The sequence below is a fragment of the Hydra vulgaris genome, chromosome 05 (assembly GCF_038396675.1).
Source record: "Hydra vulgaris chromosome 05, alternate assembly HydraT2T_AEP".
Lineage (NCBI taxonomy): Eukaryota > Metazoa > Cnidaria > Hydrozoa > Anthoathecata > Hydridae > Hydra > Hydra vulgaris.
In genome coordinates this window covers 16,267,554-16,280,283 of record NC_088924.1, presented here as the reverse complement: position 1 = coordinate 16,280,283, position 12,730 = coordinate 16,267,554, and the positions used below count along the sequence as shown (strand labels likewise).

Here is a 12,730-nt window from a genome sequence, read left to right as displayed (position 1 = left end):
TTTTAAAAATATAACTTTAAATAATAACTTAATTAAGCATCCAGCAATTCTGATTATTTGTAATACTAATAATTTTAACTCAAAATTTGATTGCAATTTTTCATTTGAAAGAAGTTGCGTCACGTAATTTACGAAATGCTCAAAATTCTACTCAATTCAATAATCAATCAATAAAAAAAGTACACCAGAAAAATGTCTAATGTTGTGAATGCGTCAAACGTTGGCTTCACTTTCATCAGTTGCTTCGACTAATTGGATTCAATAAATAAGTGAGTTGATTGACGCAATGCTCTCTCAATGAAACTGATTATTTTGCATTTATAAAAAAAATATCGTATAACGAAAAATTAAATAAAGTAAAACGAATTTTTGTCTGACTTGTTGGTAAATTGAGACAAATTTCTGTCTGTTACAAATTGATGCGGGAATTATTCTTAATTATATATGAACATGTTGTATTCTAAAGATAATAGTTAGTGTTTATATTTATTACTTATTGTATGTATTTTTTATTTTGTTACTTGGTCTTAGCAAGCACGGCTTTGTTAGATTTCAGTCGCCATATATACTTATAAACAATTTGTTATTTTAAAATATTAAACAAATATAATCAAAACAAACAAAGGTTGATAACATGTGCATATTTAAAAAGTAAGCATACTAATAAACATGTATAATAGACCAGCACAAATTAGATCGTGGGCTTCAACAACAATATTGTTGTTGATATAAATGTTCTAAACCAGTGCTCTGTGACCTGACCGGTAGCTCCTTTTTTTTGGCACCTTAATTATCAGAGAAAAATAAAAAATAAACATTAATACTATGTAATTGTATGTTAATGATCGTTTTTGGAAACTAAAAACTGTTAAAAAGGTTTTGAACCTGTGTATTTCACTTTAATTCTTATTGTATTAATTTCCTATTGTATTTATATATAAATATATATATAAATATAAATATAAATATAAATATATATATATATATATATATATATATATATATATATATATATATATATATATATATATATATATATATATATATATATATATATATATATATATATATATATATATATATATATATATATATATATATATATATATATATATATAAGGTAAGTGTGGGTATTAAGGCCCGGCGGGTAATAGGCCCACTAATCCAAACTTAGGGAAAAAATAAATTGTGAAACTTTTTTTCGACATTAAAATATTAGAGTTATCTGGTTTTATCACTGGCAGCAAAAAAAAATCAGCATTTCTTTACATTTTCATTTTTTTAGGTGGGCCTTAATACCCATACTTACCTTATATGTTTTATTTTATATATGTATATATATATATAAAATAAAACTTTTATTTTAGAAATATGAACACTAGAACGTGTATATAGTAATTTGTGTTAAAAGTTACAACATTTTTTCTATGCAACTCAAATTAATTATTTATTTGAAACGGATTTTCTGAAAAATATTCTTTAAATATGTAATATACATTATTATTTAAGGAGTACATCACTTGAAAGAGTATAAATAATATATTTTTGAATTTAGAGCAATCAAGTTTGACAAGAACGTTTTAAAAATTACGAACGTCATTGAAGAATATTTCATTTACAATAATCTTTGCGTTTTTATTGTTTTTAAAATTAAACGTTGTTCAATAAGACGCTTTAGAACTTGTTTCATCATTGGTATAAAAGTATAAAAGGATTACCATTAAATTGTCTTGATGTTTGGTCTTGGTTTTTTTGTAAACTTTAACAGCACTTTTTCTATTTCAAATGATTGTTTTAAATTGGATTTTGCTAGTTAAATATATATGTATATATATATATATATATATATATATATATATATATATATATATATATATAATATATATATATATATATATATATATATAATTAGTAAAAAACACTTATCTAACTTTTATCTTCGACTTGAAGTTTCACCATTGCTGGATCATCAGGAAGAGGACTCTTCCTGATGATCCAGCAATGGTGAAACTTCAAGTCGAAGATAAAAGTTAGATAAGTGTTTTTTACTAATTAATTATTGCTCTGTTCTTTAAGAACATTGAGCACTCTATTTGTAAAATACACTAACATAATTTACATATATATATATATATATATATATATATATATATATATATATATATATATATATATATATATATATATATATATATATATATATATATATATATATATATATATATATATATATATATATATATATATATATATATATATATATATATTTATATATATATAAATATATATATATATAAAAATATACTTACATGCACTGTGCAAACTCCAAACTTTTGTATGTTTATGCTTATATCAAAAAAAAATGTTTTGCAAAGAATTGGGGTGATTGGAGCTTGGGAACAAAAAAAAGCCTAATTTTTTGGCCCACCCGGCCCTTAACGTGGGAGCAACGAGTTTATAAAATATTTACTTTACTATTTTTATCTAAATTTATATACATCAACAAATTTAAAATTTCATGCAATAATCTCTTATTTTTCAAAAACTATGACCATATAAAGTTTTAACCCCCCTCAATTTGAGGGGGCTGAAAACATTGCAGGTTCATAAAAACTGAACACTAAGAGATTATTGTATGAAAATTGAAATTTGTTGATGAATATGAATTTAGATAAAAATAGTAAAGAAAATATTTTATAAACTCGTTGCTCCCTTGTTAAGGGCTGGGTGGGCCAAAAAATTAGGGTTTTTTTGTTCCCAAGCTTTAATCACCCCAATTCTTTGCAAAACATTTTTTTTATATAAGCATAAACAAACAAAAGTTTGAAGTTTGCACAATGCCTGTAAGTGTCAAAACTCAAACATCTAAAAATCTAGTGTACACCGCTGATATATATATATATATATATATATATATATATATATATATATATATATATATATATATATATATATATTATATATATATATATATATATATGTATATATATATATATATATATATATATATATACAGAGCCGGCTCGTGAAACATATTTTATGTGTGCGAGAACAAACTAGGCACTTTTTCGTTCATCACGAGTCAATACTTTTTCCAGTAATCTGCATTTATTAATTGCGTCTTCTCCTTTTTTATCAATATCTTTGATATCAAACAAAAAATTGAACGGTTCTATTGTAATTGAAAAGCTTTCAAATCGTTAATTTATCAATTATTTAGCTATTTTAAAGAGAACATCAAAAAACTGATTTTTGAATTTTTGGTTTGGTTGTATATCACCATTTTCTTCAAAAAGTTCATCACCAAAAAATCTTTTACTTTTTTTTGCTCTTTTACGTGAAATAGAATTGAATTTGCATCGTTAGCTAAAATTTTGGCTTTTGAAATATATATTTTGTAAGAATTTTCAGTGTGTTTAGTAACAAAAAAATCGTTTAAGAATATTGAAATAGTTTGCTAGTACTATTAGTTTCTATTAATACACTGTGCCAAACACAACATGACATATGAATTCAAAACTGTCTAACTTTGATGCAAGTGATTCATCAGTTAATCTAGTATTAGAATCTTTTTCAATGTTAACAACTTTTTTCAATGCACAATAATTTTCTTTTGATCCCAATTTTAGAGCACGAACAGCATTCACATGACTTTCCTATCTGGTAGTACTTAATGACTTTTCTGTTAATTTGTAACATTTTGATTCAAAAATTTGCCAACGCTTTGAAGTCGCAGAGAAAAAATTATTCATAGCTTGAATTTGTGAAAAAAATTTCATAATTTCTAAACATCCTTGGACTGCATTTGCAACAACCAAATTCAAGGAGTGACAGACACAAGGAATATAAAAGGCTCGTGAACTTATATCAGTTATACACTTCTGTACACCAATTTTTTTACCTATCATATTGGATCCATTATCATATCCTTGCCCACAAATATTCATAACAGATAGATTATTTGATTCCAATAAATTCAAAATTTCTTCAGTAAGTCCTAATCCAGTAGTATCTTATACGTTTATGAATCCTATAAAACTTTCTTGAATTATAACACTGATAACCTGGTTATCCAATTGTTTTGCAATGTTAACGTAACGTATGATAATAGACATTTGCTCTTTGTGACTATTATCTAGTGTACAACCTACAATAATGGAAAAATACTTAGCCTTTCTTATTATTCTTGAAATTGTATCTTTTGTTGCTTTGCTAGTTATTTGAATTAATTTTTCCTGAATATTCTTTCCCAAATAATGTGTTCAATTTGGATTCTCAACAGCTCTGTTTAAATGTTTTTCCATCACTGGATCAAACTTTGAAAGTAGTTCTACAATTTTTAAGAATTTCCCATTATTTTATGAAAATAGTTGGTCTGATGATCCACGGAATGTCATGTTTTCAGAAGCCATCACCAAAATTAGTTTGACAATTCTCTTAATAACAGAGTCCGAATGTTGTACTTCAGTAAGGTACATTTTTTCAGTAAGACAATCAATAGTTTGAGATGTACTAAGTCTTTTATTCAAATCTACCCATTTACCAAATGAATCGTAGTGCTCTGCACTGCTTTCATGTCTTTTTAAAATCAGTGTCATGTGTCTCTAGTCATTTGTTCCAGTTTTCACTTAACAGAAGTAATGTTACTAAACAATTTACAACAAAAACAAAATACTTTGTCTGATTTAAGTGAATAAACTAGCCAAGATCTGTTGCGATAAAAATGTACATCGTTTTGATCATCTTTTGGGTTAGCAGTAACATAAAAATTTGTAGGTCCTTTTGTAATTATGTTTTAAATTAATATTGTGGACAAATATTCTGGCCAATTTTCTAAACCGTCATAGTGTATTTTCATTCACTTCAACAGCCAAATATTGTTTGAAGGTTCGATTTCCAAATTCAATTCCACAATTGCATTAGTTTCACTTATATCCTTCATTAATGTTTTCAATTCTAATTATGTTCATTTCTCCTTCATTTTGTTTTTCACTTAAACTTTCTTTCTTGTTTTTATTTGGTTAATCATATTCAATTTCAATCTCTACAGCTGTTTGAAGAAACTTATGAAGAGTTTTCTGCTTTTTGAAAGCTTCTGCTTGTTTTTTTTTTCTGTTTTTAATTTATTTTGACAACCAGACAACTTTTTTTTTTGATCCCATTTATTTCTGGACAGTATAGATTTGTTGCTAATTAAAATCACCTTTCAAAAAATACAAAATAATACATAAGGATAATAAAGTGTAACAGACTTCATCCTTTTTGCTTGGGTTTTTTATTTATTTTTTACTTGGTTTTGGCAAGTTCTTTAATATTTTATACCTTTATAATACCTTCTTATTTTTATAATAAAACAATAACAATCATTTTTTTAAATTTAATTTATTTGAACTATCAAAAATATGCAAAATGCAACTCATTACGCAATGCATCATAGTCTGAAACTGCACTATCTGCATAAAAATGTGCAGTTCTAATTGCATGCAGTTTTACTAGCTAGATCTACTATTGCTAACAAAAAATAATTATGCACAAAAAATAACCAAAACAAAAAATGTGTAAAAATAATTATATAAACAAGAGACTAACTAGGAGACTTTTATTTTTTTTATAAAAACATGCAAGAAAATGTTTTTTTAAATCTGGAAAATAAGGTGCAAACGTGTCATTCATAACTGACATAAGAAATTTAAGGCAGTATTTTTCAGTATTTCAGTATCTATTTCAGTAAGCATCAATGTCGACCATCTTGTCCAGAAGTAAACATAAAATGTAAACTTTCGTCTGATTGGTTAGCAGAAAACATTGAAAAAAAGCTAATTGGGATTGGACAAGGGGCATAACTTAGTTTTTACAAAAATAGACTTAGCAAAATTTTAATTTTGCGCCTTTTTAATGCTGCGCCTGTGTGTTTTTTGCACACTTTGCACACGCTAAGAGCCGGCTCTGTGTGTATATATATATATATATATATATATATATATATATATATATATATATATATATATATATATATATATATATATATATATATATATATATATATATATATATATATATATATATATATATATATATGTATATATATATAAATATAATATATATATATATATATATATATATATATATATATATATATATATATATATATATCTATATATATATATATATATATCAATCAATCAATCAATAAAAATTTATTGACAAAGGCTCAAGGCCCAATATAATAAATATACAATGGGTAAAATAAAGTGGATTAGAATAAAACAAAGACTATCGCACTTGAATATAAACAAAACCCAAGAAAAAAAAAAAAAAAAAAGTAAATAAATAAAATAAAGATAAGAAATTAAAGTGTTATAAATATAACTCAGCTCTCCATTTAAACATCAGTGGAGACAGCAAGAACCTGTCAGAGTTAACAAAAGCTTTTATGACGAGGTTCTCACTATTCTGCAGCAGTAACAGTGAGGAGTATTGTTGCTTGCAAATTACAACATTAAGCGAATGGGCACCATGTTTCACAAATAATTCACTTGCACTGTTCCATGGTGGCTTGTTTAATATCAAGCAAAGTGGATTATTATATGCAACACATAGGCGATGGAATGAGTCTTTTCTCCAAAGATACCACAGCTGACATCCATAGATTGGGCTGCAAAAGGCATTAAATAACATGATCTTTGTTTGTATCTGTGTAGAGCTGAACTTTCTACGGATGAGGTTAGCTTTAGCATAGATAGAATGCACGTGTTTTAAAATATCTTTGTCATCCTGCATATCGTTTGAGATCAAGTGACCCAGATATTTATAATGACTAGTGTATGTGAGAAACTAGGGCTATTTATAAGAGGTTTATAAATTTCAAAAGATATTATTTGAGACTTAATATTGTTATAAACTATATCAAGTCTCACAGCATAACTGGAGCATAAATCAAGTAAGATCTGGAGACCTTTGGCTAAGGGTGCACATAGGACAATATCATCAGCATAAAGAAGATGGTTAAGAAGAGAAGGACCCAAGCAACAGCCTACATTAGTTTTATTAAGTAAAACACTATGAACGTTTATATATATATTAAATAGAAGAGGAGACAGTACACCTCTTTACTCCACATATATGTATATATATATATATATATATATATATATATATATATATATATATATATATATATACATATATATATATATATATATATATATATATATATATACATATATATATATATATATATATATATATATATATATATATATATATATATATATACATATATATATATATATATATATATATATATATATATATATATATATATATATATATATATATATATATATATATATATATATGTATATATATATATATATATATATATATATATATATATATACATATATATATATACATATATATATATATATATATATATATATATATATATATATATATATATATATATATATATATATATATATATATATATATATATATATATATATATATATATATATACATAAACTCCTAGGCCTTCTTTACGGTCTCTCTATATATAAACTCCTAGACCTTCTTTCGGAAAATTCAACTATAAGTCGACATTGCAGTTTTTACTTCAAAAAAATTTTTTTTTTCTTGCTATAAGGGGTCGTCTATAAAGTACGTACGCTCATAGGGGGGAGGGGGAGGTCTTCAAAAAGCGTACAAAAACGTATGCTTTTAGCGTTTTAGGATTTTTTTTGTTCCCAGGCCTCCGCCATCCAAATTATTTATAAGGCCTCTTCATTTGGCAGAGGTATAATCATACTTAAATTTGGAATTTGCACGATGTGTGATATTGCCCTATCTGGAACATCAAAAAATCCTGCTGGCCCTCAGTAAGGCGTATTTCAGGCAACCTATTTTTTGAGTCAACAAAAAACAGGTTTTAGCTGGGCCGTTAGTGGGTCGGAGTCCCCCCAAAAAAACGTGTCATTAGGGTCTCTAAATCTTCTAAAATTGACCGTTAGGTTTTGCTAGAATAAAAAGCTTCTTTAAATAGCAAAAGAGCACAAAATTTGCTGTTTACCCCCCTCCTTTCCTCCAAATAAGGGGTATGGGTAGCCCTCAGCACTGGGTTTTTAGCCTTTCTTTTCAATATTAATGATCTCGAGTAAGACTCGTTTTTTACGGACTTACTAAAGAGGGGTGCCTGAAAAAAACGTCCGCCTTAAGTACAGTTTTTTTTTTATTCAAAAAAAAGTACGTTATGATTTAACCGGGAATCGAACTTTGGTCTCCGCCGCCGATATCCAATACATTAACCTCTCAGCTAAGCACCCACATTAATAATATGTAATTAACTTTTTTTTTAATTATTATTTGAATACGTTTTTTAATTGCGCAAATAAAGGGCTTTGGGGTCGTATAAGAATATAAGGTACCTCCTCGACCTTATTTTTTTCAATAGACTTGTTTCATTGAAAAAAAAGTTTTTTTTTTGTTGGAGGGGGGGGGGGTGTATTTGAAAAATGTACGTACTTTTTAAAGAGGGTGGGTACTTAAAAGTACGCATGGCAATAGGGAAAGGGGGTTCATAATTCAAAATTTTTGGCGTACGTACTTTATGGACAACCCATGTATGTAATGTAAAACATCGCAAATCAAAAAGATTAAAACATTAAGGTGACGACAAATAGTTGCCTTAACACAACTGTCGCCTTAAAGCGCGTTTTTTTAGCACGTTTTGTCGCCATTGAGTATATCTAGTGATATATATATATATATATATATATATATATATATATATATATATATATATATATATATATATATATATATATATATAATATATATATACATAAGCTTTCTTTTTATGGTGTATCTGGTAAAATCTGTAAGATTATTGAATCCTTTCTTTCCAATCGTAGTATAAAAGCAGTCTTTGAAGGACAACACTCTTCTTCTTATTCTGTAACCTCAGAGGTTCCTTCAGGTTCAATCCTTGGCTCTATATTCTTTTCAATTTAAATCAACGATATTTCAGGTATTCTTACATCTAAGGTGGCATTGTTCGCTGATGATACTACCATTTATTCTTGACATGTTAAGAAGCAAACTTCCTCTCTGATTGCTCGGGTAGGGCATTTCAGCTTGAAAATGATCTCACTTCTGCTACAGCATGGGGCTCACAGTGGCTGGTGAACTTTAACTTAGGTAAAACTCAATTTTTTTTAGCCAATCGTAATCGCAAGAATTTAGATCTTCCTAAATTTATGAACGGCAATGTACTTGATGAGTCATCTACCCTTCATCTTATAGGAATAACTCTTACTTCCAATCTTTCTTGGAAACCATTCATTCAAATCCGTTGCAAAATAAGCATCTGCTAAGGTTGCATCTCTTTATCGAGCTCGACACTTTCTTACTCCGGACTCTGTTCTCTATCTCTATAAATCTCAAATCCGGCCTTGTATGGAATACTGTTGTCATATCTGGGATGGATCTTCTAATAATGCCCTATCTCTTTTAGACAAGATGCAAAATTGCATCATAAACATAGTTGGACCTGGTCTTGCAGCTAACCTCCAGCCATTATCACATCCTCGTATTGTTGCTCTTTCTCTTTTCTACGAATACTATAATGGGCACTGCTCTAAAGAGCTAGCGCCTCTTGTACCATCTACTAAAATTCATTATCGTGTTACTCGTCATTCAAATAAGTCTCATCCTTTTTCTGTGACTGTTCCTAAATTCTCCAAAAACTTTTATTCCTCTAGTTTGTTTCCTCAAACATCAGTTATTTGGAATTCGTTTCCTTCATCTTGCTTTCCTATTTCATATAATTTGCAATCCTTTAAGTCGTCTGTCAATTTTTATCTTGCTCTATCAATTCATCTTTTCTCTTCCAGTAACTTTTAACTTTAATTAGTGGTTGCGTGCAGCCTTGTTGGAAGCGAAGATGTTTAAAAAATTATATATATATATTATATATATATATATATATATATATATATATATATATATATATATATATATATATATATATATATATATATATATATATATATATATATATATATATATATATATATATATATATATATATATATATAAGTATATAACACCTGATGACTAAAAAATGAGACAACTTTAAAATTGTTATGATAGCCATAGTTTCATAGCTATCAAATTTAATTTAAAATAAATTTATAAACAATCATATTTAAAATATAAACAATCATATTTAAAAAAATATATTTATTGGTTATAAACAATATTTATATTTATTGGTTATAATTTATTGGTTATTGGTTATAAACAATATAAACATTTATTGGTTATAAACAATCATATTTAAAAAAATATATTTATTGGTTTTCAATAACATCATTAAAAGCATTTCGACCTAGACGAACTGAAGTCATTGAGGCATAACGTTTTTCCACTTCTGGATCCATTTTGTTAAGACAATTCACGATACGCCGTTTGAGTTGAGGAATGCTTGTTGCTTGCCAATTATCCTCGTAGACTAAGCGTTTCAACTGACCCCAAAAGTCCTCAATTGGTCGAGCTTCTGGTACATTGGGTGGATTTTTTACTTTTGGCAGGTATTTGATGTTATTGGTATCGAGAAAAGAAACCACTTCATTTGCATAGTGCGAGCTAGCTAAATCTGGCCGGAACAAGTACTCTTCATTTTTATAATGTTCATCAATGAAGGGTATTAACCGCTTGCGGAGACATCCGATGTATGCAGTTTTCTGATTGTCTGGCCACTTTCAAAAAACATTGGTTTTGAAGTCCCTTTGGGCGATATAATCAAAGAGACTAGCACCTTTTCCTCGTACTTCTTCTTTCTTTTGAATTTGACGTTGCTAGTTGTAGCTGACACGTCGCTAGAATAGAAGCCATCGTTGCCAGCCAATGTTGTATTCGCATATGTGAAATATGATTCGTCATTCAAGACAAAATCAAAATTCCTAAAATTGCGATATATATGCCGACACAAAGGTTTGATTCAAGCTAGTTGGCCTTCGCTTCGATGTGGAATCTTTTTCTTCTTGTAATATCTAATATTCGTCTTGTTTTTAAGAATTTTAGATATACGATTGGTCACAATCGAATCTTCGAGCTACTTGACTTTGTGAAACACCGTGATGATGATCAAATGCCTTTTTCAATTGGTCTATGTGCTTTTTGTCCATTTTTTTTTGCCTTTGGACTGCTTCCTTTTTTTCGTTGATAGCCTAAATTATTGTCTACACGTTCTTTAGCACGATATATGGTCGCTTTTGATGCTCCTTTATCTAGAAAGTGTTCTACTGTGAAGATTTTTGTCTTTTCCAGATGCGAATTTCTAAATTGGCAAATGCGTTTTCTAATGTCTTTTTGCAAACTTGTTTTATACGGAACCATTTTAATTAATATTTTAAAACTACAATATAATTTTAATAGAGTATTAAATTCCCTATAAATATACTAACTTATTTAAATTGCATGATTATAAATAGCATACTAAATTGATTTAAATTTTGTTTCGTTTTTAGTCATCAGGTGTTTTTTTTATTCGTTTTCTTGCAGCATAAGGGTTAAGAATATTTCTGATGATTTGCAATAGATGAACAATGACTGTTGACATTATTTGCATGCTGATGATTAAAATTGACTAGAAACAACCAGCATGTGTTTGCAATTTAATAAATAGTAATTATGAAAAGTTAGTAAATATAATTATAATAATAATGGTATACAGTCTTGTATATTGGAATGACTGGGTGACTTATGTAGGGAATTATTAGAGATTACCAACTTAATGGTTGATGATGACATTTCCTCTAATTATTACGATTAAAATATTGTGAGAAAATGGATTTTTATCTGAAGAGTGTTAGGAAAAAATAATTAAAATCTTACAATATATTAAAGTATAAGTATAATAATATAATACTATAAGATGTTGTATTTTTTTTACAGCACTCATTGAAACGAGATATTGTATCAAGAAAGAGTTGCTTAAAGATGTAGCTTAAACAACGATTTAGAATCGTTTAATTCGGAGACAACCGTGAAGACAGACGATACATGATTACTGAATTGTTTAGAAAGTTGCTCAATGAAAATGTAATTTTAATGTGCTTTTTATTTGAAATAAATAAGCATATAAAACCCATCTGGGGCCCAGAAAGAAACCGCGGCCAAATATCGCCTGTAACCCGGAGGGTTTCTTATATGGGATCCTTACGGGGTAATAGTATAGGATTTGTTTGGAACTTATACGGGTTACCCGGCGGGCAAACCTATATGGGCCCCAGATGGAAACCGCTGCTAAAAACCTGGATCACGGAGGGCCACCCGCTGCTAAAAACGCGGGATCCCGGAGGGCTACCCACATGGGGCCAGTTGACAACTCGTACGGGTTCCATGCGGTATCCGTATCACAATGCTGGTTGGGATCTTTGCAAAAACCACAAACATTTTTTTAATGAATATCATAATTTTTTAATTTAATTTTTTAAAAGAACTGTTTCAAATATATCGTGTTTAGTAGTTACGGTTTAAAATGGTTTGTAAAAAAATAAGTCATTTTTGAATTTGCCTTCATTAATATACCTCACGTAAACGATTAAAAAAGAGCAAGTTTTCATCTGTTGATTCATTAATTTGGATGCTAAGTATAGTACAAGGAAAGTAGATTTTATTTCTTGGATTATCTGCTTTAGAATATAAGTAGGCATGTCATTTTTTT

At 27.9% G+C, this 12,730-nt stretch overlaps 1 long non-coding RNA gene across 1 annotated transcript; it reads left to right on the top strand.

Moving 5' to 3' along the window:
- Positions 1 to 341: 341 nt before the first annotated feature.
- Positions 342 to 12,148, top strand: LOC136079982 (uncharacterized). Its single transcript, XR_010638356.1, has 2 exons — positions 342 to 472; positions 11,959 to 12,148. It is a non-coding gene; the product is annotated as an uncharacterized LOC136079982 (long non-coding RNA).
- Positions 12,149 to 12,730: the final 582 nt, after the last annotated feature.